General features: G+C 40.3%; 1 protein-coding gene across 2 annotated transcripts in view; it reads left to right on the top strand.

The window, feature by feature from the left end:
• The window catches only part of INO80 (INO80 complex ATPase subunit), a 131,133-nt gene that overhangs the window by 1,071 nt on the left and 104,260 nt on the right, over nucleotides 1-25,802 (top strand). The window lies entirely within an intron of this gene.

Below are 25,802 nucleotides of genomic sequence, written 5' to 3'. Positions count from 1 at the left end.
GATTTGTACGGCTGTCACTGCTCTGTAACATCACTCCAAAAAGAAGGCCCCCTTAGCAGTTACTCCCCACTTCCCTTCCCCCAGCCCCTAGCAACCACTAGTCTCTTTTCTGTCTTTGTAGATTTGCCTATTCTGGATCTTTCGTATAAACAGAATCATACAATATGTGTCCCTTTGTGGCTGTCTTCTTTCACTTAACCATGTGTTCAAGGCTCATCCATGCTGTAGCATGTATCAGCACTTCGTTCCTTTTTATTGCCAAATAGTATTCCAACTCTGGTTGTGTTTTATGCTTGAAATTCTCAAGCTCTTCCTATAAAACATTAAGTTGAGATTATTATATATGGTAAACGTTGCATACTTACCAGATTCTAAAATGAATTTGTACTTTTAAGGATTAAATTCCATTATTTTAGTTTACTATGTTCTTTTCCTCTACATTTTGTTTCAGAAGAATCAGAATCAATTTTTAAAGGTCTGTGTTTTTTAATAGGAAATAACTAACTGTAAAGAGCACAAATATTAGAAAGTTTATGACTAATAAAAACGTTTTGAGTACATCAAGGTGGAAATGTGATTAAGTCTCAGCAACAGAGCATAAACTATGGTGTTACAGCTTCACTTAGTGAAAGTTTGTCATAGTACTACCAAGGGAAGGTATCATAACAGCCTTTGACTGCTGTTAACTTGTGTAGACATAGGACTAGGGAAGTACTAATAGACGTCTTTTCTGCCCACAATGTTAAAACTGGCTTGGAGATTTAACATGTCAACATAAAAGTTCACACAAAATACAGATGCTGGGATGCAGTGAATTTTAGAGTGGACAGAATGGGATAAGGTTAATAGGAACCTTTGTGAAGGAAAATAAGTGAAGTTGATGACAAGTTTTTTTTGTTTGTTTGCGATACGCGGGCCTCTCACTGTTGTGGCCTCTCCCGTTGCGGAGCAACAGGCTCCGGAGGTGCAGGCTCAGCGGCCATGGCTCACCGGCGCAGCCGCTCCGCGGCATGTGGGATCTTCCCGGACTGGGGCACGAACCCGTGTCCCCTGCATCGGCAGGCGGACTCTCAACCACTGTGCCACCAGGGAAGCCCGATGACAAGTTTTAAAGTTGCATCTTAAGCATAAGGATTTTGATACGATAGGCTGTAGCTTGCAGAAGATAAGAGCTTATTTGTTAATACTTACTAAACACCTTAAATGGGCACTGATCCTAATCATGAGGGCCTTTGTTCTACCTAATACCATCACCTTGGAGGTTAGGATTTCAGTACATCAGTTGGGGAGGTGGGGGGGACACAAACATTTGGACCATAGCTGTACATTAAGTCAAATTCATTTGTACAAGCACTGGATTCACTTGCTAATCATAACACAGTAGGTTTGCTTAGGGTTGAAAAGTTGGTCACAAAGAAGTTTAATGTCTCGGTTTAATAAGTACATAAGAGAGATTTCCATGTGTGTTAGGTTAGAAGTAGGAGATCAGTAATAGCAAATGTAATTGACAAATTAGATACGAAAAAATCACTGGGTCTAAATGCTATCCTTTTTGCTGCGCCGTGCAGCTTGTGGGATTTTAGTTCCCTAACCAGGTATTGAACCTGCACCCTTGGCAGGCAAAGCGCAGAGTCCTAACCACTGGAGCACCAGGGAATTCCCCATATTTTATTTATTTATTTATTTATTTTGCGGTACGCGGGCCTCTCACTGTTGTGGCCTCTCCCGTTGCAGAGCACAGGCTCCGGACGCGCAGGCTCAGCGGCCATGGCTCACGGGCCCAGCCGCTCCGCGGCATGTGGGATCTTCCCAGACCGGGGCACAAACCCGTGTCCCCTGCATTGGCAGGCGGACTCTCAACCACTGCACCACCAGGGAAGCCCAGGAATTCCCCATATTTTTAACAAACTAGAGGACAATGAGTAAACTGTGTGACATGCCTTTGTAAACCTTCGTTACCAAGGATTGACAGATTGTGTGATGGTCTCTGGAGTAGCATTCTTACATTATTTATGTGCCCTAAACTCCTTTGTAGTCTAAAGAAACCTGTGAACCCCTTTTCATAAAAAGAATATGACTTTTTAACTGTGTGAAATGTAGTTCACCTTAAAAAAAATTTATGATGTAAGAAATTTGCTTTTTATTACTAAATAACAACTAGTGATTGTCCTGCTAATACTACATTCAGAATTGAAGGAATGTTAGTTTCAGTTATAGGTTAGTGAAAATAAGGATGTAAGTTTTTTTCCATCCAAATTCTTGGACCCCAGTTTAAAGAGCCTTTGCCCTGGCGAGTCCCGGACACATAGCTAAGTCATTTCATATGCAGCAAACCAGGGGTTTCCGTAAGAAGTAGTAGGATTATTGGCTTAAAGACTTGAGTTAGAGTTCCGCTTAGCACTGGGTAAGTCAATGAACTTTTTTTTTTAAACAAATTTATTTATTTTATTTATTTATTTTTGGCTGCGTTGGGTCTTTATTGCTGCACGCCAGCTTTCTCTAGTTGTGGTGAACAGGGGCTTCTTTTGTTGCAGAGCACGGGCTCTAGGCACGTGGGCTTCAGTAGTTGCAGCACATGGGCTCTAGAGCGCAGGCTCAGTAGTTGTGGCGCACGGGCTTAGTTGCTCCGTGGCATGTGGGATCTTCCCGGACCAGGGATTGAACCCGTGTCCCCTGCATTGGCAGGCGGATTCTTAACCACTGCGCCACCAGGGAAGCCCTCAGTGAACTTTTTTGAGTTTCACTTCTCCTTATGTGTAAAATGGGTACGATAATTTTCACTTCTGAGATTAAATGACATCAACTATAAGACAGCATATTGAGGAATGTTAGTTTATTTTCATCTTTGAAGAACATATCAAAAACTTTGACATACGTTTAGTTTTGATTTGGAAGAGGGGAAACTTAACAGTAGGAAAGAACAACATGTATGTCATATAGGGTTTTCTCAGAGTATTCATGTATAGTGTTCAAGTTTTTGTAATGATACTAAAATTATTCATATTTCTTGTAAATATGAACAAGTAAGCTGCCTCTGGTTTTGCATGTGACAGCTACCTTTTCTGGGCAAGAAGTTAGTAGCTGGGTAGGATAAACTGTGGGTAAATCTTTCATTCCTTGTGCATAAACAGAAAAATGGCTAGTGAACATCAATGTGGTAAAAGGCATACTAGGCCAAGTGGTCAGTTTATCGCTGAGATTGTTGCCTGAATATTACCAGAAAGTCCATCAAAATGTTAGTCACTCCTGAGAGAGGTATGAAAAATAACATTTAGAAATGGACTGTGTTATCTTGGTAGGAAACCACAGTACATCCACTCTTAGACTATTAAATTATTGCACCTCAATGAAGAACAAATTAAGCAGGGGGGGAGGTTTCCAGTATAAATGATGAAGGCAACGGTGATGCTTTCATATGAAGATAAAGAAATTTGACTCCGCAGTGGAGTGATGAAGACTGAGATGGACTATGATTAAATTGTATTAAATTAGGAAAAACATGAAGAATAATCTGAAAATTAGCTTGAAAGATGAATATTGTTTGACAGGTGTGTAATGAGTGGTTTGTTTATGAAACTTAATAGCACAGAGAGTGGTTAGAGCTCAAGAACAGACCAGACCCAATTTAAAGTTTGCAAAGCCAGAGACTTTTTTCCAGCCCTAGTTCATTTCAGGTCAACAAACCATTTAATGATACTTGAACCTAATGGTTTATGAAACTCCTTATTCTCTTCATTCATTCACTCAATAAATATTTATTGAACACATAGTGAATGCTCTTTGATCTCCCAACAGTGATTTGTTGAGCATCTACCACACTCAAGGGACTGTGGTAGACTCTGTGAGGGGTGTACAAATGAGTTAAACCAGTTGTATGTATATGTATGGAGAGTACAGAGTTGCTCTGCAAAGAGAAACAGAATTATGCAAACTCTAAGTGCCATAGAGAAATATAAACCTAAATGTTTCTCTTGAAGTGCTGATATAAATTACACTAGTACTTAGTTTTGTTTGTTTTTTTAAAATATATTGAGATATTCTTTTCATTTGTTTAAAGGCCCTAATCTGCCTTGTTAACAGAAGCATTGTAATCCAGTGGCCTTTTAGTGTAGCCAGACCCCTTCTAGGTTCTAGAGCCAGATGACCCGGGTTTGAATTTTAGCTCTTCCTCTTATTAATTGTGTGGCCTCTGGAGAGCTGTTTAAGCCTCAGTTTATTCATCTGTTAATTTAAGATAATAGTAATACCTACTTCATAGAGGCCTGAAAATGGTTAGAATGGTACCTGGCACATAGTGCTCTCAACAAGTGTTAGCTATAATTATAAGTACTATTTTGTTTTGACAGTTTGATCTAGAGTTTTAGTTTGTAAAGTATTGAAATCAGAACCTTTTTATTATGAGTAGAAAATAAATCTTTTTTTAGATAATGCAGGTAAAAATACATCAATAAACTTATTATAATGCATTAACCTTTGTGTTTATGTAATAGATAGAAATGTCTCTCTATTTAAGATTATAACTGAAAGAGGTGATGGTTTACAACATTAAACTTTTTAGTTCAGGGTTTAAATATTTCTGTCCAGGTTGTCATTCTAATGTTAGTAATAGTTTGCCTTTTTTAGAATCATTCTTAGAATATACTAGTAAACCAGACTCTGCAGCAGGGCTTGCGAAAAGTTTTCTATAAAGGGTCAAATAATAAATCTTAGGCTTTGCTGGTCATGCCTTCTCTGTTGCAGCTACTCAACTCTGCCATTGTATTGCAAAAGCAGCCATAGTCAATATGTAAATGAATGAGTGTAGCTGTGTTCCAATAAAACTCTATGGGTACTGAAATTTTAATTTCATATAATTTTCATATGTCCTGAAATATGTTTTTTTTCCAATTATTTCTTAGCTGTCAGGATTTATAAAAATGGGCAGCAGGCTGAATTTGACATGCCGGCCATACTCTGCCAACTCTTTTTTTTTTTTTTTTTTTTTTTTTTTTTTTTTGTGGTACGAGGGCCTCTCACTGTTGTCGCCTCTCTCATTGCGGAGCACAGGCTCCGGACGCGCAGGCTCAGGGGCCCAGCCGCTCCGTGGTATGTGGGATCTTTCCAGGCTGGGGCACGAACCCGTGTTCCTTGCATCGGCAGGCGAACTCTCAACTACTGCGCCACCAGGGAAGCCCACTCTGCCAACTCTTGCTCTACAGTCTTGGCTCTGCAACTCCCTGACTCGGTGATCTTGTGCTAGTTAATATTATTAAGCCTTTAATTCCATCTTTTAAATAGGGATAATACATAATAGTGTTTACTTTATATATAGAGTTGTTGGAATAAATGAGATAATCCATGTGAAGTGCTTAGCACCATCCCTGACACAAAGTAAGTGTTTAATAAATGCTATAAATTATTACTATCTAGTTGAATCTCCCTCATTTTACAGTGAGGCTCTTGGGACTCTGAAAGGATAACTGTTAGTCCTAAAGTCTGTTTGTGGCTTGTTAATAGCATTAAACTTATAGCTCTTGAGCTTCTCTTTCTACCCAACCATGCTGCTTCCATAGAGGATTGTAATACCATTTAATTAAATTAAAATGCTGCTTGATAAAACTATTCTATTGGATATAGTAGTGGTGGATGGATGACATTATGCATTTGCCAAACTCATAGGGCTTTATAGCACAAAGAGTCAAGTTTAATGTGTCCAAATTAAGTGAAAATCATTTAGGAGGTTGAAGGATTCCAGGAAGGAATGCAGATTGTGACAAGAGAATCTAATGGTATTACAAATGTATGAAACAACCTTACTAAAATGGGGAGGAAGGGAGTCCTGACCTGAGTAACATTGGAAATGAGTGGAATCTAAGACAAGGAACTGCACATGAGCACTGCAGTCTAATTCATAAAATTGTGTTCTATGGGATTGCCACTTAATTCTGATACTGAAATACATATATACCACAATTGAACAATTAAGTAAATGGATGGCTGGAGACAGGCTTCTCACTGTTAGAGTGAGAATTTACAGATAAGCAAGGGGAGGAGGCTACAGTGTTCCTTGTGGTGATGGATTAGAGTTGGAGACATCAGTATGAAACCGACACAGATGGTTGCGTATTGAAACATTTATAGACATGTACATACATGGGTTTATATACACACAGGTGTATTTCTGTACTCTGTCAGCTGAGAAGGTTAAAAGAAATCCAGGAGCATACCTATACCCAAATCTTGTTTTCTAATACCATTATCCAATAGAAGGAGCTAGAGCTCCTTGGAGAAATAGCTAATTGTAGGTTTGGGACAGGAAATATACAAGATGAGCCCGGAGCATCTTGTGCCAGAAGGTAAGGAAGTGCTCCAGCTACTACCACTACCACCACAACTCCACATTGAAGAGGATATGTCAGAGGAGCACAGGGGCCAACTGAAAGAGCTCCCAGTGGCCCAAACTGGAACGATTTGAGCAGCAAAATGAACAAAGCATCATTGAATTATAACCCATAAAATAAAATCGATATTTATGAATCTGTGTTGGTCTAAATAAATGATTGAATAAATGAATATACTGCTTGGAATATACTTCATTAGCATGGCTTTTTATGCCCTGGGAGCCTCTGGCTTGTGGGAGGTCCTTCAGATTAAATATTGGAGTAGTTAAGTATGTGGGACTTTGGAGTCAGACTTCTTGGATTCCGATCCTGGCTCTGTCACTTTTGGCTGTGTGACCTTTGGGGGGACCTTAAGCTTAACTTTTTTGTCTGTAAAATAGGGGTTATAATAGTATCTATGTCATAAAAGGATAAAATATGTAAACGTATATATGAAGTGTATATGCAAATAAAATATTCTGGCATGTGGCTCGCCATAGAAAGTGTGTACATAGTCTCCTTATTACAGTTGCATTTGATACAACAAAATCAAAAATTTGGATTCCCAGTTGGAATACTTTGTGATAAAGTCCCCCCACCCCCAGGCTTCTTGAATAGTGGAAAAAGTGTTTATTGAATGCCTAGTTTGATGTAAACATACCTGCCTTGTTTAAATTAACTGTGTATATTATATAGTGAAGACAATGAGAGTAATTATATATGGTGTTAATAAAATCATCACATGTCTAAGTGACCGAAATATCTGACAATTGAAAAGCAAGATCTGTTTAGTGTACAATTCAACTCATGCTTATTTACAGATGCTTCATCCCCAGGATGAATTACCTGAACCTTGATTTCTCAGACTTCCTATGGAGAACACAGTTTTAGACAACTTCTCTGTTACCACCCACACTAGTTAGTGTCTTCACTGCAAAAATGAAAACTGACTTTTAGTATAGGAAAACTAAATAGAAAAGTGAATTTTGTAATATTGGCTGTTTATGAATGTCTCTTAGTTTTTATTTTCAATAATAAACTCTGACCATCACTTTTGTAATAGTGGACAGTTAACTATATGGAACTGATAACTAAATGAGCGCAGCTCTTTGTGTGAATCTGTATTTTCACAAATATCTATCAAATAAGCTAATGTTAATTTCACTGAGGAATGAACTGATTTGCTCAAGATTTTTGGGCTGTGGATTCAGTCCTTTAGTTTCTCTTTTACAGGAGCATTTTTCTCAGCTATCTCATTCCCTGAAAAAGGTAAGTGTTTTCATGCATTTAGCTGTACAAGTTGTTGAAGTCACTGATTCTTCAGTAAGAGGGATCTTTAGCAGTGTTTTCAAATTTTTAATTTGATAAATTGTTATTAATTCAGATTGGGTGCTATTCACCAGAAGAGTTATGAAATATACTAGGGACCTCTAACATAGCCTAACTTAAAACAAGTTTTAAAAAAAAAATTATCATGTGAAAGGTCCACTGGCTACCTCAGGAAACATTTCCTCCCTTTTTTTATATATATATATATATATATATATATATATATGTATATATATATTTTTTGGCGGTATGCGGGCCTCTCAGTTGTGGCCTCTCCCATTGCGGAGCACAGGCTCCAGACGTGCAGGCTCAGCAGCTATGGCTCATGGGCCCAGCTGCTCCACAGCATGTGGGATCTTCCCAGACCAGGGCACGAACCCGTGTCCCCTGCATCGGCAGGTGGACTCTCAACCACTGCGCCACCAGGGAAGCCCTCTTTTATATTTTTTGATTTAATAATATTTACACCCTAGATGCTTAATTAATGGAGATTAAACTTGATGTTGTGTCTGTGGTGTATACTACAGAACTCCCTGGAGGCAGTTGTGCTAGTAAGCTATTTCTTTTATTATTCTGATAAAAAGTAATTTGTTCTCCATCTTGGTGAAGATACTCTTCTAGGAAGTTGAAATTGTTCTTACCTAGAAGAAAGCAAATGCATTGTAATTGATTTTTTGTTGTTGTCATCCTTGGAAACATATTTCATTTGGTATGTATTCTGATTTCAGTGAGGAAAGAAAAGTAGGGAAGGGAAAATGTGGATAAGCACTTTTTTCTTTCTCACAATGTACCTATGAGGTAAGCCAAAATATCTTCTCTTTGCCATTTTAGAACTCACTGAAAGGGCCATCCTTTTTTAGCCAGGAGTTCTTCATTCCATTTAAAATGCAGGTGTAGGGACTTCCCTGGCAGTCCAGTGGTTAGGACTCTTGTTTCACTGCCGTGGCCGAGTTCAGTCCCTGGTTGGGAAACTCAGATCCTGCAAGCCGTGCAGTGTGGCCAAAAAAAAAAAAAAAAAAAAAATGCAGATGTTATTTTTGTCTCTGAAAACTTTGTGCTTGGACTTCCTTGGTGGCACAGTGGTTAAGAATCCGCCTGCCAATGCAGGGGACGCGGGTTTGAGCCCTGGTCCAGGAAGATCTTACATGCTGCGGAGCAACTAAGCCCCGTGCCCCACAACTACTGAGCCTGCGCTCTAGAGCCCGCGTGCCACAACTAGTGAAGCCTGCGTGCCTAGAGCCTGTGCTCCGCAACAAGAGAAGCCACCGCAATGAGAAGCCCGCGCACCTCAACAAAGAGTAGCCCCCACTCACTGCAACTAGAGAAACTACTCACACAGCAGTGAAGACCCAACATGGCCAAATATAAATAAATAAAATAAATAAATTTTAAAAGAAGAAAAATACTTTGTGCTTTGGGGAACTCTGGGCTTATTAAATTGTTCCTATGCTCTTACAGTAAGGAACCGTTCCTTTGGTTGAGGAGGTGGTTTCTGGCCTCCAAGTTGAGGGCTCTATCAGCCTATGCTCTTTGAAGGCAAGATTTTCCCTCCTGCTGTTTAGTTCAGTTCTTGTACATAGTAGCTTCTTTAGCTTCTTAGTGAATATGTATGGTTTGAATGGAAAGTTTAGGTTCAGCTAGAATATTTAAAGAGTGCTTAATGATTTATTTACCTCTTTCCACATGTAGGGTGACCAAAAATTTATTGTTCTAACAGGAATGTGCTCAAACAAAACGTGGATACTTTTGGAAGTGAGAAGAGAGAGACTATTAGTAATTATGTTTCAGACAACAGGCATAAACTTGAACTGTCTTGGGCAAACCAACTAGGAGGTAGGGTCACCCTAGTCTTTTTGTTGTTTTATCATAGCAGAGTCTGTGGTAAAGAATTGGGTGGTGAAGAATTGGGGCTTTTGAGTCACTGATAATACATCCGAGTTCTAATTCTAGCTTGGGCAAGTTAATTAACCTAACTAAAATGAGAACACGGTTTAAATTACTGTGAGGATTAAACGATCTAGTATTATTATTATTATTTTTTGCGGTACGCGGGCCTCTCACTGTTGTGGCCTCTCCCGTTGCAGAGCACAGGCTCCAGACGCGCAGACTCAGCGACCATGGCTCGTGGGCCCAGCCGCTCCGCGGCATGTGAGATCTTCCTGGACCGGGGCATGAACCCGTGTCCCCTGCATCGGCAGGCGGACTCTCAACCACTGCGCCACCAGGGGAGAACCCAATCTAGTAGTATTAAAGCACCTAGGACAGAAAACTCACACTAGTGTGCTCTTATTCAGTGTTAAGTCCCTTGTCCTCTCCTCTCATCATGCCATAATGAGACTTTTTACTTTCAGCTGAGACTGGCTTTGAAAGCTTTTTTTATGGTTAAGATTATGTGAAACATTTCAGTGAATGCAGAACTGTTTTTTGGCTGAGCCATTGAGCTTATTTTTTGTTAAAGTTGTATAATTATGGTGGGCAGGAAATAATAGATCCTAGTTACTCTTTCTCAAAACATTCATGAAAAACTTTTTCCCTGATTATTTTTTGTAGAATTGCTAAAAGATATTTTAATAGTTTATAAAATATAAACTATCTTATATAATATTTAATAGCAATAGAAAGAAGTCACTGGTAACCTTTATTTCAGCTAAATGGAATGATACAAGTAAGTTTTTTTGGTTAGAAAAAAATGATTTAAATGAGAATTTTATTAAGTTTCTGGTCAATATTTATACCATACAGAATTACGTATTTTCTTTTGGAATTTGAATTATTTTTCCCCCTGTATTTTTTATAGATTTCTAGTTTAATCCATTTTAATTACTTTTGATTTTAAAATTTTATTTATTTTTGCTGCGTTGGGTCTTCGTTGCTCTGCGCGGCTTTCTCTAGTGTGGTGAGCAGGGGCTACTCTTCACTGCAGTGCACGAGCTTCTCATTGCAGTGGCTTCTCTTGTCACGGAGCGTGGGCTCTAGGCACGTGGACTTCAGTAGTTGTGGCACGTGGGCTCAGTAGTTGTGGCACGTGGGCTCAGTAGTTGTGGCAGGCAGGCTCTAGAGCACAGTCTTGGTAGTTGTGGTGCATGAGCTTTGTTGCTCTGCGGCATGTGGGATCTTCCCAGACCGGGGATCGAACCCGTGTCCCCTGCATTGTCAGGTGGATTCTTAACTACTTTGCCACCAGGGAAACCCTAATTACTTGTGGTTTTTAAAAAAGGAAACTAAAGCAGTTTTTGTTGTACTTTGTGCATTAATACGAAGATCTACATTGTGAACCAAAGGGAAGTATTGTGGTACTAAAACTTCCAACTACTTCTGGTATTGCATGTGATTCCTTACTTAGTAAACAACAGATAATAAGGTAATGCAGAAAGACCTAGGGTAAAGAACAATCACAACGGTAATAGATACAACTAAGAAAACTAAGAGAAATGGGGATTATTTAGTATGTCCATTTAAGTATACAATAAATTGTTGCTGCCTGTAAAATACTGGAGAGTTAGGGAAGATACTCTTGCTAATTTTAACAGCAAGGGATGCTGGTTTAAGCACAGCATATGTTATGGGAGCTTTTAGTGTCTACTTACTTTTAGTACGTAGTAGCTTTTAGTATCCTGGTACTGGAGAAATACAAAATTACTTTTAAGTGCCATGGCTAGAAATTGAATCCTAATCTAAGCTGCAAAAGGGAAAGTGTAATCAGGATCTGCTGGAGTAATTCTGGGTGGCCTTGGAACCCATCAGACTTCATGAGAATCCTGGTAAGGTTACAACGTTTGTGTTAAAGGGAATTTGCACCTTTATTTGGCATGGATATAGCAGAGAGGGCCACTACCCCTGATTACATATAATTTGCCGTAATACTCTCTCTACAGACTGATTTTTTTAATACCCTTGCAAACTGATAAAGAAAGAAAACAAGCAAAGAATGATTAACAATTTTTTTAATGTAGAAGTTTTTAATTTTGATGAAGTCAGTTTATCAATATTTTCTTTTATGGTTAGAGCTTCCTGCGTCCTATCTAATTTTTACCTACATCAAGGTCACAAAGGTATGTTCTTACGTTTTCTTTTAGAAGCTTTATCATTTTAACTTTTTATTTAAGTCTGATTCATCTCTCACTTCACTTTTGTGTATGGTATGAGGTGTAGGGGTTTGAGGTTCAATCTCTCCCCCTCCCCCTCCCCCATATAGATGTCAAGTGTTCCAGCACCATTTGTCAGAAAAACTTTCCTTTCTCTGTTGAATTGTTTTAGTGCCTTTGTCAAGAACAGTGTCACTGTGTAAGTGTGGGTCTCTTTCTGGACTCTATTCTGTACCATTGATTTGTCTATCCTTACACTAATGCGGTACCATCTTGATTACTGAAACTTTTAGTTAGTCTTGAAATCAGTGTAAACTCCAACTTTGGTCATCTTTTCCAAACTTGTTTGGACTATTCTAGATCCTTTGTATTTCCATAAAAATTTTATTTTATTTTAATTTAATTTTATTTTTGGCTGCGTTGGGTCTTCGTTGCTGTGCACAGGCTTTCTCTAGTTGCGGTGAGTGGGGGCTACTCTTCGTTGCAGTGCGTGGGCTTCTCATTGCGGTGGTTTCTCTTGTTGCGGAGCACGGGCTTGGGCTCAGTAGTTGTGGCTTGCGGACTCTAGAGCGCAGGCTCAGTAGTTGTGGTGCACAGGCTTAGTTGCTCCGCGGCATGTTGGATCTTCTCGGACCAGGGCTCGAACCCGTGTCCCCTGCGTTGGCAGGTGGATTCTTAACCACTGCGCCACCAGGGAAGCCCTGTTTTGTTTTACGTTTAAAAATATTTATTTATTTATTTGGTTCCACTGGGTCTTAGTTGCAGCATGCAGGCTCCTTAGTTGTGGCTCACGGGCTCCTTAGTTGTGGCATGAGACCTCTTAGTTGTGGCATGCATGTGGGATCTAGTTCCCTGACCAGGGATTTAACCCAGGCCCCCTGCATTGGGAGCATGGAGTCCCAACCACTGTGCCACCAGGGAAGTCCCCATATAAATTTTAGACAGAGCTTGTTCGTTTCTTCAAAAACCCTTCTGGGAGTTGATTGAAAAATCTGTACGTGAATTAGGGGAGAATGTACATGAAGGACGTAATAGTAATACATATATCTGGCAAAAGAATTACATCTATGATACATCAAGGACTTCTATAACTCAGTAATAAGACTAAAATTTTCTCAAATGTGGTCAAAAAACTTTAACAGACATTTCACAAGGGAATTTATACAAATGGCCATTAAGCGTGTGAAACGGTGTTCAACTTCATCAGTCATCAGGGATGTACAAATGAAAGCCACAGTGAGATATTATAATACCAAGTGTTGACAAAGATGGGAAGCAACTAGAATTCTTGCTCGTTGGTGGGAGTGTAAAATAGGAGAACCACTTTGGAAAATTGCTTGGTGGTTTCTTATAAGGGTAAACATATACCTACCTATGACCTAGAAGTTCCATTGCTAGGAATTTACCCAAAGGGAAACGAAAACCCAAATATCCATCAACAGGAGAATAGATAAACAAATTGTGGTTATATTCATTCTTGTAATGGAATCTGATTCGGAAACAAAAAGGAGTGAACTATATGTAGAAACATGGATGAATCTCAAAAGCATACCAAAAGAAAAAGAATCCAGACACAAAAGTATACATGCAGTATGATTCCCTTTATATAATAAATTTCTAGTCTTACAGCAGTTACAGGTGAGGACTCAGGAGTCAGATTGTCTAGATTCAAATCCACATTCCGTATTAAGTGGTATGACCTTGAGTAAGTTACTTAACGTGTAAACCTTTGGTTCCTTATCTGTAAGTGGGATAATAATAGTAACAGTCCTTTTAAACAGAAAATTGTTGGGTGGGTTCTATGTGTTGGAGGTATTATGCTACTGTTAGAATTTTGTAAGAACCCTCTATATGAGATTTAAATTTGTAAAGTGTTGCAAATATTTTTCACAATTTATCATTTACTTTTTTTTTTTTTTTTTTTTTTGCGGTACGTGGGCCTCTCACTGTTGTGGCCTCTCCTGTTGTGGAGCACAGGCTCCAGACGCGCACCGCGGCATGTGGGATCTTCCCAGACCGGGGCACGAACCCGTGTCCCCTGCGTCGGCAGGCGGACTCTTAACCACTGTGCCACCAGGGAAGCCCTATCATTTACTTTTTTTTTTTTTTTAATTTATTTATTTTTGGCTGTGTTGGGTCTTCGTTTCCGTGCGAGGGCTTTCTGTAGTTGCGGCGAGCGGGGGCCGCTCTTCATCACGGTGTGCGGGCCTCACTATCGCGGCATCTCTTGTTGCAGAGCACAGGCTCCAGACGCGCAGGCTCAGTAGTTGTGGCTCACGGGCCTAGTTGCTCCGTGGCATGTGGGATCTTCCCAGACCAGGACTCGAACCCGTGACCCCTGCGTTGGCAGGCGGATTCTCGACCACTGCGCCACCAGGGAAGCCCCATCATTTACTTTTGAACTGTATTTTTTTTTCTGTGCAGAAATGACACAGTTTAACATGTTTATTGAGATATAATTCCCAGTTGATAAAATTCACTATTTAAAATGTATATGGTTTTAGTATATTCATTGGTTTTAATATGTTCACAGAGTTGCAACAATTAATCTCAGTGTCAGTTTAGAACATTTTCATCAGCCCCCAAAGAAACTCCTGCTTATTAGCAGTCACACCCCGTTCCCCACTTACCCCTGTCCCAACCCTCTGTCCCACACAACCACTGATCATTTTTTTGTTTCTATAGAGCTGCCTTTCTGGATAGCTCATAAATGTAACCATACAGTATGAGGCCTTTGTTTACTGGCTTGTTTATTTAGCATAATATTTTCAAGGTTCATCTATGTTATAGCATCTGTTAGTATTCCATCTCTTTCTATTGACAAATAATATTCCATTATATGGATATACCACATGTTACTTAACCATTCATCAGTTCGTGGACATTTGTGTTGTGTCCACCTTTTGGCCATTGTGAATATTACTATGAAGATTCATGTCTAAGTTTTTTTGTGGACCTATGTTTTCATTTCTCTTGGGTATGCCTAGGAAGTGGATTTGCTCTGTCAAAGGTTAACATATGTTTAACCTTTTGAAAAACTGTCAGACTTTTCCCACATGGCTGCACCATTTTACATTCCCACTAGCAATGTATGAGTGTTCCAATTTCTCTACATCCTTGTCAACCCTTCTTACTATCTATCTTTTCTATTATAATCATTCTAGTGGGTTTTATTGTGTTTTTTTAAATATAAATTTATTTATTTATTTATTTATGGCTGTGTTGGGTCTCTGTTGCTGTGCGCGGGCTTTCTGTAGTTGCGGTGAGCAGGGGCTAGTCTTCGTTGTGGTGCGCAGGCTTCTCATTGTCGTGGCTTCTCTTGTTGTGGAGCATGGGCTGTAGGCACGTAGGCTTCAGTAGTTGTGGCACATGGGCTCAGTAGTTGTGGCTTGCAGGCTCTAGAGCGCAGGCTCAGCAGTTGTGGCACACGAGCTTAATTGCTCCGTGGCATGTGGGATCTTCCTGGACCAGGGCTTGAACCCGTGTCCCCTGCATTGGCACGTGGATTCTTAACCACTGCGCCACCAGGGAAGCCCTTTATTGTGGTTTTGATTTGTATTTCCCTGATGGCTAATGATGTTAAATCATCTTTTTATGTGCTTATTAGCCATTGAAATAGCCCCTTGGGAGAAAGATCTATTCACATCCTTTGCCCATTCTTAATTAATTAATTTCTTAAAAAAACATTTTTGGCTGTGCCATGTGGCACATGGGATCTTAGTTTCCTGACCAGGGATTGAACCCGCGTCCCCTGCAGTAGAAGTGCAGAGTCTTAACCACTGGAGCACTAGGGAAGTCCCCTTTGCCCATTTTTAAATTGGGTTACTTGTCTTTTTGTTACTGTGTTTTAAGAGCTTTTAAAAATATATTCTGGGAGACGCAAGAGGAAAGAGATATGGGAACATATGTATATGTATAACTGATTCACTTTGTTATAAAGCAGAAACTAACACACCATTGTAAAGCAATTATACCCCAATAAAGATGTTAAAATATATATATATATATTCTGGGTATCAGTCCCTTATCAGATATGTGATTTGCAAATATTTCCTCCTGTTTGTGAGTTTTCAATTTCTTGATGGTATCATTTACAGCACTAAAGATATTAAGTCCAGTTTATCTGTTTTGCCATTTGTTGATTTTGCTATTGGTATGTATCTAAGAAGCCGTTACCTCATCCAAGGTCATGAAGATTTGCCCGTATGTTTTCTTCTAAGAGTTTTATAGTTTTTGCTCTTAAATTTAGGTCTGTGTTCTCTTTTGAGTTAATTTTTGTGTGTAGTGTAAGAGTTCCAACTTCATTCTTTTGCACGTTACTGTACAGTTGTCATGGCACCATTTGTTGAAAAGGCTGTTCTTTCCCCATTGGATTATCTTGACACCCTTGTGGGACATCAGTTGACTATAAATGTAAGGGTTTATTTCTGGACTCTCAATTGTTCCACTGATTTATATTTCTAGCCTTACATCAGCACCACACATCTTAATACCTACTACAGCTGTGTAGTAAGTTTTTTGTTTTTTAAGTGACTTCTGTCTCCACCTGTTTTTTTCTCTCTTTTTTAAAAAAATTTATTTATTTTTGGCTACGTTGGGTCTTCGTTGCTGCCCGCGGGCTTTCTCTAGTTGCGGTGAGCGGGGGCTGGCTAGTCTTCATTGCGGTGCGCGGGCTTCTCATTGCGGCGGCTTCTCTTGTTGCGGAGCTCGGGCTCTAGGTGCTTGGGCTTCAGTAGTTGTGGCATGCGGGCACTAGAGTGCAGTCTCCGTAGTTGTGGTGCACGGGCTTAGCTGCTCCACGGCATGTGGGATCTTACTGGACCAGGTCTCGAACCCCTGTCCCCTGCATTGGCAGGCAGATTCTTAACCGCTGCGCCACCAGGGAAGCCCCGTGTAGTAAGTTTTGAAATCAGAAGTATGAATCCTCCAACTTTGTCATTTTCAAGATTGTTTTGGCTGTCCTAGGTCCCTTGCATTTACATATGAATGTTATTTTATTTTTATTTATTCTTTTGGCAATGCCATGGCTTGCAGGATCTTAGCTCCCTGACCAGGGATAGAAACCAGGTCACAGCAGTGAAAGTGCTGAGTCTTAACCATTGGACCACCAGGCAATTCCCTGAATTTTATAAATATTTATTTATTTAATTTTGGCTGCATTGGGTCCTTGTTGCTGCGTGTGGGCCTCCTTTAGTTGCAGCGAGCGGGGGCCACTCCTCGCTTTGGTGCACGGGCTTCTCATTGTGGTGGCTTCTCCTGTTGCGGAGTTCGGGCTCCAGGCGCGCAGGCTTCAGTAGTTGTGGTTCTCAGGCTCAGTAGTTGTGCCTTGTGGGCTCCAGAGCGCAAGCTTAGCAGTCGTGGCGCACAGGCTTAGCTACTCCACAGCATGTGGGGTCTTCCCAGACCAGGGCTCGAACCTGTGTCCCCTGCACTGGCAGGCGGATTCCCAACCACTGCGCCACCAGGGAAGTCTCTCCCTGAATTTTAGAATCAGCTTGTCTATTTCTGCAAAAAAGGCAGCTTGGATTTTGTTTTGTTTTGTTTTGTTTTTTGCGGTACGTGGGCCTCTCACTGTTGTGGCCTCTCCCGTTGCGGAGCACAGGCTCAGCAGCCATGGCTCACGGACCCAGCCGCTCCACGGCATGTGGGATCTTCCCGGACCGGGGCACGAACCCGCGTCCCCTGCATCGGCAGGTGGACTCTCAACTGCTGTGCCACCAGGGAAGCCCGCAGCTTGGATTTTGATATTTTGATAAGAATTACATTTGATCTGTATATTTTTGACATGTTAAAAATGTTAAATCATTTGATCCATGACCCATGGGATGTCTTCATTTATTTAGTTCTTTAATTTCTTTCAACAATGTCTTGTAGTTCTTTGGTTAAGTATTTTGTTCTTTTTGATGATATTGTAAATGGAATTATTTTCTTAATTTCATTTTCAGATTGTTCATTACTAGTATATAGAAATATAATTGATTTTTGTATATTGATATTGTATCCTACAAGATTACTGAGCTTATTTATTAGTTCTAATCATTTTTTTTAGTGCATTCCTTAGGATTATCTATCTGTATACAAGATCATGTCATCTATAAATAGAGATAATTTTACTTCTTTCTTTCCAAGCTGGGTGCCTGCACTCCTTCCCTCCCTCCCTTCCTTCCTTTTCCTAATTGCCCTGGCTAGAATTTTTAGTCAGTTTTGTGTTTTTTTTTGTTTTGTTTTTTGTTTTTTTTTTCACGGACCTCTCACTGTTGTGGCCCCTTCCGGACGCGCAGCCTCAGCGGCCATGGCCCACGGGCCCAGCCGCTCCACGGCATGTGGGAATCTTCCCGGACCGGGGCACGAACCCGTGTCCCCTGCATCGGCAGGCGGACTCTCAACCACTGCGCCACCAGGGAAGCCCTTTAGTCAGTTTTGAATAGAGGTTGTGAAAGCAGACAACCATGTCTTGTTTCTGATCTTAAGGAGGATAGCATTCTGTCTTTCACTATTAGGTCTGATGTTAGCCATGAGTTTTTCATAAATGTCCTTTATCAGGTTGAGGGAGTTCTCTTCCTTTTTTTTTTTTAATTTTATTTTTTGGCCGCACCGTGTGCATGTGGGATCTTAGTTCCCCAACCAGGGATCAGACCCGTGCCCCCTGCAGTGGAAGGGCAGAGTCTTAACCACTAGACCACCAGGGAAGTCCTGAGGGAGTTCCTTTCTGTTCCTAGTTTGTTGAGTGTTTTTATTTTGGAATGGTGTTGGATTTTGTCAAATCATTTTTCTGTTTCTGTTGAGATGATCAAGTGGGTTTTATGCTTTAATGCAGTATAGCACATTGACTGATTTGCAGATATTACACCAACCTTGCATTCCTAGGATAAATTCTACCTTAGTAATGGTGTATTATTCCTTTTATATGCTGTTGCTTTCAGCATATGATACAGTTGACCCTTGAACAATGTGGGTTTGAATTGCATGGGTCTACTTATATGTGGATTGTTTTTCAATAACTGCTTACTGCACCATCTATGGTTGGTTGAATCCATGAATGCAGAACTGTGGATATGGAACCTTAGTTATGGAACTGCACATATGGAGGGCTGACTGTAAAGTTATATGTGGATTTTCAACTGCAAGGAGGGTCAGTGCCCCAAACCTCCATGTTGTTCAAGGGTCACCTGTATTTTGTTGAGGATTTTTGTGTCTATATTAAAAGGGATATTAGTCTGTATAGTCATACCTCGGTATCCATGGGGAATTGGTTCCAGGACCTCCTGTAGATACCAAAGTCTGTGGAAGCTCAAGTCCTTTATATAAAATGGTGGAGTCAGCTCTTCATATCTGTGGGCTCTGCATCTGTGGATATGGAGGGCTGACTGTAGTTTTCTCTTGATGTCTTTGCCTGGTTTTGAAATCAGGGTAATGCTGGTGTCATAGAATTTTTTTTTCTGTTACTTGGAAGAGTTTGTGAAGGATTGGTATTAATTCTACTTTAAATGTTCAGTAAAATTCACTGGTAGAGCCATTAGGCATGGGCTTTTCTTTGTGGGGAGTTGGAAGCATTAAATTTTAGATGATTGTATGCATCACACTTCTCATTTTCTGTTCATTTGATCATACAGAAGGATCCATATCCTGACCTGCTGTTTCCTCATTCAGAGTTGTAGGTGTTTGTAAATAATGCAGATTCCTCACTTAACATTAAACATAGTCTGACACTCATGAGTAATACTTTTTTTTTTTTTTTTTTTTTTAACCAGTACGTGGGCCTCTCACTGTTGTGGCCTCTCCCGTTGCGGAGCACAGGCTCCGGACGCGCAGGCCCAGCAGCCGTGGCTCACGGGCCCAGCCGCTCCGCAGCATGTGGTATCTTCCCGGACCAGGGCACAAACCTGTGTCCGCTGCACCGGCAGGCGGACTCTCAACCACTGCGCCACCAGGGAAGCCCCATGAGTAATACTTTTTTCCTGAACTCCCATGGCACTTTATCTGTATGTCTCTTAAGTGACTTCCCATGTGTGCTTTTTATTGTGGTTATTTATGTTTGAGCCTTAAATTCCCTATTAGACTAAATTCTCTGAAGGAAATATGTTTTTCTACACTACACTTAGAGTTGAGCAATTGAATAGCTGAATGAGTGAAATGTTGCTTTAATATTCATGTGAAAATAGCATCTCCATTCTTTTTTTGGTCTTATTTCTGTCTTTTAAAATTTTATGGAGTTTATTTATTTGGCCTGATCCTGCTATTTGTGCCATAGCTCTGCAAATTATCAGTGTAGCCTGTAGCTCTGATTCAGTAAATCACATTCAGTCGTAATAGGTTTGGGTTACAGATTGTCTGAGTTATGGGGGAGTGCAGGTGGGAATGCCAGTTATTTTGTTACCTTAATACTTGGCCTTTTATGTGAGCTACAGCCTATAACCTGCTACAGACTGTCTTTAGTCCTTTAAATGCTTTAAAGCTATAGTTGTTCCCATAAGAGCTGTACCTTTACTCAGCCTTTTCTGTGCTAGTATTGATAAATTTAGGAATTACTTCTTTTTTTTTTTAATTTATTTATTTTTATTTAATTTATTTTATTTTTGGCTGCACTGGGTCTTCGTTGCTGTGTGCTGGCTTTCTCTAGTTGCGGAGAGCAGGGGCTACTCTTCCTTGCGGTACGCAGGCTTCTTATTGCGGTTGCTTGTCCTGTTGCGGAGCACGGGCTCTAGAGTGCAGGCTCAGTAGTTGTGGCACATGGGCTCAGTAGTTGTGGCTCGCGGGCTCTAGAGCGCAGGCTCAGTAGTTGTGGCGCCCGGGTTTAGTTGCTCCGCGGCATGTGGGATCTTCCTGGACCAGGGCTTGAACCCATGTCCCCTGCATTGGCAGGCGGATTCTTAACCACTGCCCCACCAGGGAAGCCAGGAATTACTTCTTAAAGGCAGTTATGATTGAACTCTCTTTAGATATCCGACTAATTCAGTGATTCTCAATCTGCTGTTCTCTGAGATATTTCAATGAATATTTTGCTGTAGAATGGTCAAATAAGTTGGGAATTTCTCTTGGAGAGAGACTAAGAGCACATTAGCATATTGAAGACTAAAGAATCTTAAGTCTGACTTCAATGCATTAATATTTTTAATATTCATGGTCATTTGTTAATATCTTGAGGTCGTACTCAGAGGAGCAAACTTTGGGAAATGCTTCTCTAAATGATTGGTATGAAACCAATTTGGGGTAGCATTTATAAAGAGAAATCAGAAGTGAAAATAGAGTTAAGTATGGAAAGTCTAAATGTGTAGGTCTTAAGACAGATACTTAATGGTCATAATTGTGACTGACTATTTTATTAGGTGGTCATGATATATCATGTTCTTAACCATTGCTGTTAGGAAAAAAAGATGAAAAAAAATTAAAATCCAAGCTAAAAACAGTTTCTTAGACTAGGCTACGGCGCCGTTTGAACGGTGCCTCTTAGCTCATCTCTATTCAGAGGTAGGGTGGATTTCCCTCCAAGTGGGTATCTTTGTTAGACTTTTCATTTGGAGGAAGATGGAAATTCTGTCCTCAGCTAAGAATTGGCAGTTGACACAGGTGTCCTTCAGGTTCTTGTCTAGAAGTAACACCTTGATCTCTCACCTCCCTATATTTATCTAGGCTTGCCTGAGAGACAAATTTTAAGGAGGATTCCCTGAAAGATACTCAGTTCATGCAGTCTCCTATTCTTGTTCAACAAGGATGGATAATGAATGATTGAACACATTCTGCTTAAGTTACCCGACTTTTGTTATCTTTTGATTTGTCTTATTTAAACTTTTGTCCCCAAATCATGTGTCCAGGATATGAGTAGAGACCTATGGTCATTGACTACAGATTGTCTTTATACAGAAAGTAACATTAGAACTAGAGTTTTGTAGCCTTGACATTTAAGACTGTGCTTTGAAAAGCAAATTAATATGGTCATTTGTAAATATCAGAACCAAATAGATTCATGAGATAGGGACTCTTTGCCCAAATAGTTTAGTAAGTTTGTTTAGTAAGGGAGCTAAGGTGTGCATGTATACAGTTAATTGACTGTAAGATCATACAAGTGTCATGCTTTCCATAAATAACCATGCAGATGTTCAAAGAAGAGAATAGTCTTAGCTAAGAATAATCTAAAAGTGTTTCCTGGAACAGTGTATTTCACTCATTTTGTCTTTGAAGGATTTCATTTCAGCTTGGTGAGACTTCTCTTTCAGAGATGTTATTCATAGGATAAGGGCGAGACAGCATCCATAAAGGCATAGCAGTAATTAGAGAGTGCAAAGCAGTTCAGTCCAGGACCATATATGGATACAGGTAGGTAAGTTTGAGTATGATTTGAAGGCAGACACTTTACCATGGATATCAAGCTTAGTCAGGGGACCTAAAGGGTGATCATAGTCCAGTTGCAGGATAATCAGGATTAAAGAGCCAGAGTTCAGGGTATGGACCAGGCCAATCAATGGTGAATTGCTCTAACATCATGTATTAATCCTTTGAAATGGCAGTAAGAGCCTGTGGTTGGAGGAGTTTTAAAGAGCTGTTCACGTGAATATTGGGATGGATCTGAGAGGAAGTTATGAGACATTTTCAGGGTATTCTTAATTTGTGTCAAGTATAGGGAAATAGTAAAATTGGAAAAGTAGCTTGAAGCCAGATAATAAAGGTCTTTGAATCTCTGGTCGAGGAATTTAGACTTCATTGGATTTTGGAAAGCTATTGTGGGATAACAACATAATCAGAGTGATGTTTTGGAAATACTGATCTGGAAGTAGCTGCAAAGATGGATCAGAGGCAGAAGTACCTGGAGGTGGGAAGCCAAATTAGGCAGCAGTAGTCTGGGTGTGTGAGTACATGTGAATGTACTTAATGGCACTGAATTTTCTACTTACAAATGATTAAAGTGGTAAATTTTATGTTATGTATATTTTACAACAGTAAAAATCTAATCAAACACTTTAAAAATATTCCTTGACTCTCCAGATATCATCATAAGACTTATTCTTGTGGAGATATGTCATGAACTTCATGCACCTCCTCCTTTAGCCTTGTGGAAATAAGAAAGTGCTATTTCATGATTGCTATTTCAACTATCAATGGTGATATGCTACAGAGGTGATTCTGGGAGAATCAGACTATAGGATTGATGTGTACTTGGTGTCACAGGGGGCACATTGAGCATTGTAAGACCATACAAGTAACTCTGATCTTTCCTGGACAAATTGGTTTTGACTTCATGTTATTATGCAGCCCAGATACTGAGGAATTATTTTAAAAAGTACTTCCTTTTGGGCTTCCCTGGTGGCTCAGTGGTTGAGAGTCCGCCTGCCGATACAGGGGACACGGGTTCGTGCCCCGGTCCGGGAAGATCCCACATGCCGCGGAGCGGCTGGGCCCGTGAGCCGTGGCCGCTGAGCCTGCGTGTCCGGAGCCTGTGCTCCGCAACCGGAGAGGCCACAACAGTGAGAGGCCCGCGTACCGCAAAAAAAAAAAAAAAGAAAAAAAGTAGTTCCTTTTGAATCACCCAGTATTTCTTTGTAGTCATACCTTCATACTGCCTTAATTAGGACCATTTTATTATCAGCTAAATTAAGTAGAGCATAATATCAATTTTTAAAAATAAATTTATTTTATTTTTAGTTTTGGCTGCACTGGGTCTTTGTTTTTGTCACGCGGGCTTCCTCTAGTTGCGGCAAGCAGGGGCTGCTCTTCGTTGCAGTGCGTGAGCTTCTCATTGCGGTGGCTTCTCTTGTTGCGGAGCACGGGCTCTAGGCGCGCGGCCTTCAGTAGTTGTGGCACGCAGGATCAGTAGTTGTGGCTCGCGGGCTCTAGAGCACAGGGTCAGTAGAGGCACACGGGCTTAGTTGCTCCATGGCATGTGGGATCTTCCCGCACCAGGGCTCAAACCTGTGTCCCCTGAATTGGCAGGTGGATTCTTAACCACTACGCCGCCAGGGAAGCCTGAGCATAATATCAGTTATTTTGTAATAAAATCTTAGGAGGGTGCCAAGCAACAATTTTTTTTCATTTTTTCATTCAACTACAGATGATGTACAATATTGTGTTAGTTTCAGGTGTGCAGCATAGTGGTTCAGTTTCACATACACACACACACACACACACACAATAAATCCTGGTTGTTTATCTATTTTAATTTAGTGGTGTGTATCTGTTAATCCCATACTCCAAACTTATCCACCTCCCCCGTTTCCCCTTTGGTAACCATAAATTTGATTTCTATGTCCCTTGCCCCTTTGGTAACCATAAGTTTGTTTTCTATGTCTGTGAGTCTGTTTCTGTTTTGTAAATAAGTTCATTTGTATTATTTTTTAGATTCCATGTGTAAGTGATGGCATATAATATTTGTCTTTCTCTATTTGACTTCACTAGTATGATAATCTCTAGGTCCATCCATGTTGCTGCAAATAGCAATATTTCACTCTTTCTGGCTGAATAATATTCCATTGTTTATGTATACTGCATCTTCTTTTTTTTTTTTTGCAGTACGCGGGCCTCGCACTGCTGTGCCCTCTCCCGTTGTGGAGCACAGGCTCCAGATGCGCAGGCTCAGCGGCCATGGCTCACGGGCCCAGCCGCTCCGCGGCATGTGGGATCTTCCCGGACTGGGGCACGAACCCGTGTCCCCTGCATTGGCAGGTGGACTCTCAACCACTGCGCCACCAGCGAAGCCCCGAATCTTTATCCATTGATCTGTTGCTTCCATGTCTTGGCTATTATAAATAGTGCTACTATGAACATTGGGGTGCATGTATCTTTTTGAATTAGAATTTTTGTCTTTTCTGGATATATGCCCAAGTGTGGGATTGCTGGATCATATGGTAACTTTATTTTTAGTTTTTTAAGGAACCTCCATCCAACAGTGTAGGAGGGTTCCCTTTTCTCCACACCCTCTCCAGCATTTATTATTTGTAGACTTTTTGATGATGGCCATTCTGATGGGTATGAGGTGATACCTCATTGTAGTTTTGATTTGCATTTCTCTGATAATTAGCATTGTTGAGCATCTTTTTGTGTTCCTGTTGGCCACCTGTATGCCTTCTTTGGAGAAATGTCTATTTAGGTCTTCCAAGCAGCAATTTTATATGCTTTAATTTGTATGTATGTGTATCAAGATGAATTATATGTATTCTCTAAGGTAGTTTTGCTTTATTTTTAAAACCAAGTTTCTTTGAAATCTTCTGGAATGGGTACCTGTTAGGTCTCATTTTGAAAAGTAGAATTTATTGAAGTCCTTTATAAAAGACTTTTATTAAAAAGTCTTTTATAAAGACTTTTATAAAAAGTATTTAAAGTATTTTTTTTTTTTAGTTAGTTTTGGCTGTGTTGGGTCTGAAAGGCCGCGCGTGGGCTTTATTTTTAGTTGCGGCAAGCAGGGGCTACTCTTCCTTGCATTGTGTGGGCTTCTCATTGCGGTGGCCTCTCTTGTTGTAGAGCATGAGCTCTAGGTGCGCGGGCTTCAGTAGCTGTGGCTCACGGGCTCTAGAGTGCATGCAGGCTCAGTAGTTGTGGCACATGGAGCTGCATGTGGTTTCTTCCCGGACCAGGGCTCGAATCCATATCCCCTGCATTGGCAGGCGGATTCTCAACCACTGCACCACCAGGGAAGCCCTAAAGTATTTTTTAACCTCTTTTTTCTTTAACTGTTCCCAAGATTGATATTTTATATACCATGAAATTCACCTCATTTAAATGTACAATTTAGTGATTTTTAGCAAAATTACAAAATTGTGCAAACATCACCACAATGTGGATTTACATTTCTACCTCCCCTAAAAAAGATCTCTAGTATCCATTGGTAGTCACTCCCCCTTTGTACCCCCAGTGAACCACTGATCTACCTTTTGTCTCTATAGATTTCCTTTTCTGGATATTTCATATAAATGGAATTCTACAGTATGTGGTCTTTTATGTCTGACTTCTTTTACTTAACATAAAATTTTGAGGTTCGTTCATGTTATTGCATGTATCAATTGTTTATTCCTTTTTATTGCTGAATAGTATTCCATTGTCC

Source organism: Lagenorhynchus albirostris, chromosome 1, assembly GCF_949774975.1.
Source record: "Lagenorhynchus albirostris chromosome 1, mLagAlb1.1, whole genome shotgun sequence".
Lineage (NCBI taxonomy): Eukaryota > Metazoa > Chordata > Mammalia > Artiodactyla > Delphinidae > Lagenorhynchus > Lagenorhynchus albirostris.
This window is presented reverse-complemented; position numbering and strand designations above follow the sequence as displayed.